This window comes from Apium graveolens, chromosome 11 (assembly GCF_009905375.1).
Source record: "Apium graveolens cultivar Ventura chromosome 11, ASM990537v1, whole genome shotgun sequence".
Classification (NCBI taxonomy): domain Eukaryota; kingdom Viridiplantae; phylum Streptophyta; class Magnoliopsida; order Apiales; family Apiaceae; genus Apium; species Apium graveolens.
This window is the reverse complement of record NC_133657.1, coordinates 154,724,985-154,726,851: the sequence shown is the minus strand read 5'-3', so window position 1 is coordinate 154,726,851 and position 1,867 is coordinate 154,724,985.

Genomic DNA, 1,867 nt, shown 5'->3' with positions numbered 1-1,867 from the left:
CAATGAATTTTTCCTTTTATTCAGGAATTATCTTAATTTCCAGGAATTTTTCCCTTATTTCCGGGATTTTTCCCTTATTTTCTGGATTTTTCCCTAATTTTCTGGGATTTTCCCTAATTTTCTGAAATTTTTCCCTAATTTTTTGGGATTTTCCCTAATTTTCTGGGATTTTTCCCTATTTTCCTGGGATTTTCCCTAATTTCCGGGATTTTTCCCTAATTTCTGAAAATATTAACATTTTTCAGAAAATATTTAAGGAATTTCTGGATTTTTTCCCTAATTTCTGGGATTTATCCTTTAATTTTTCTGGATTTATTCCTTATTTCTGAAAATATTAACATTTTTCAGAAAATATTTAAGGAATTTCCTTATTTTTCTGGATTTTTTCCCTATTTTCTGGGATTTATCCTTTAATTTTCTGGATTTATTCCTTATTTCTGAAAATATTAACATTTTTCAGAAAATATTTAAGGAATTTCCTTATTTTTCTAATTAAATGATCAGAAAAACAGAACTTTTGTTGCTCAATACATCCTAGGCGTTGTTGATCCACGCCTAGGAGACAGTTTCCTAACAACGTCTAGGAAACTTGCGTCCTGGGCGTTGTTGGAGGCTGATGCTTCCTGGGCGTTGTTGATCCACGCCTAGGAGACGGTTTCCTAACAACGTCTAGGAAACTTGCGTCCTGGGCGTTGTTGGAGGTTGATGCATTCATAGATCCTAGACGTTGTGCACCCACGCCTAAGAGACAGTTTTCTAACAACGTCTAGGAAACTAGCGTCCTGGGCGTTGTTGAAGACAGATGCTTCCTGGGCGTTGTTGTACCACGCCTAGGAGCCACACTTCTAACAACGGCTAGGGACGATGCATCCTGAGCGTTGTTGGGGACAGATGCTTCCTGGGCGTTGTTGTACCACGCCTAGGAGCCACACTTCTAACAACGTCTAGGGACGATGCATCCTGAGCGTTGTTGGGGACAGATGCTTCCTGGGCGTTGTTGTACCACGCCTAGGAGCCACACTTCTAACAACGTCTAGGGACGATGCATCCTGAGCGTTGTTGGGGATAGATGCTTCCTGGGCGTTGTTGTACCACGCTTAGGAGCCACACTTCTAACAACGTCTAGGGACGATGCGTCCTGAGCGTTGTTGGGGACAGATGCTTCCTGGGCGTTGTTGTACCACGCCTAGGAGCCACACTTCTAACAACGTCTAGGGATGATGCGTCCTGAGCGTTGTTGAGGTTGTTCGAGCCTTGATTCATTCAATGAACTTTGATTTTAAATCTTTTCAAAATTCAAATCTTATGGGCTTCCCGCCTTTTTCTTAGGCCCAGGCCCTTTTGTGCATCTTTGAGCTCCTCTATATAAGAGGTGGAGTGTGAGTTCATTTCTCACACTTCACCTTCACAAAAATTTCTAAATTTCAACTCTGCAATTAGTCTCTCAAGAATCGCCACCTCCAAGCGATTTCCGGCTTTCTACTCCGCCGCTTTCTGGGCTTATTTTGAAGATTCCGTTTGAATCTTCATCTTCTTTACTTACTTTCAAGAGCTTCCTGGGTTTTTGTCTTCATCCATGGCGGATTCCGATTCATCTCACTCCCATGTCCCCCAAGCTGTTGCCCGTCCCTCTAGGGCCAGCCGAGGTAAAAAATCTCTTGTACATTCCTCAGTTATTTCTCTTAGGGATCTTTTAACCGAATTTGGGCAAGCCTTTCCTAACATGTTACACTTAGATGCATATAATTATCCTTCTAGATTTGGTCCAGATCAAGTAGGTACCATAGCCCGCCTTTTTGGCATTTCTCACCCTTATAGGGCCGAGGCTCCAGGCCCAAATGATAGGGCCTGCTACCCAAAACCTGGG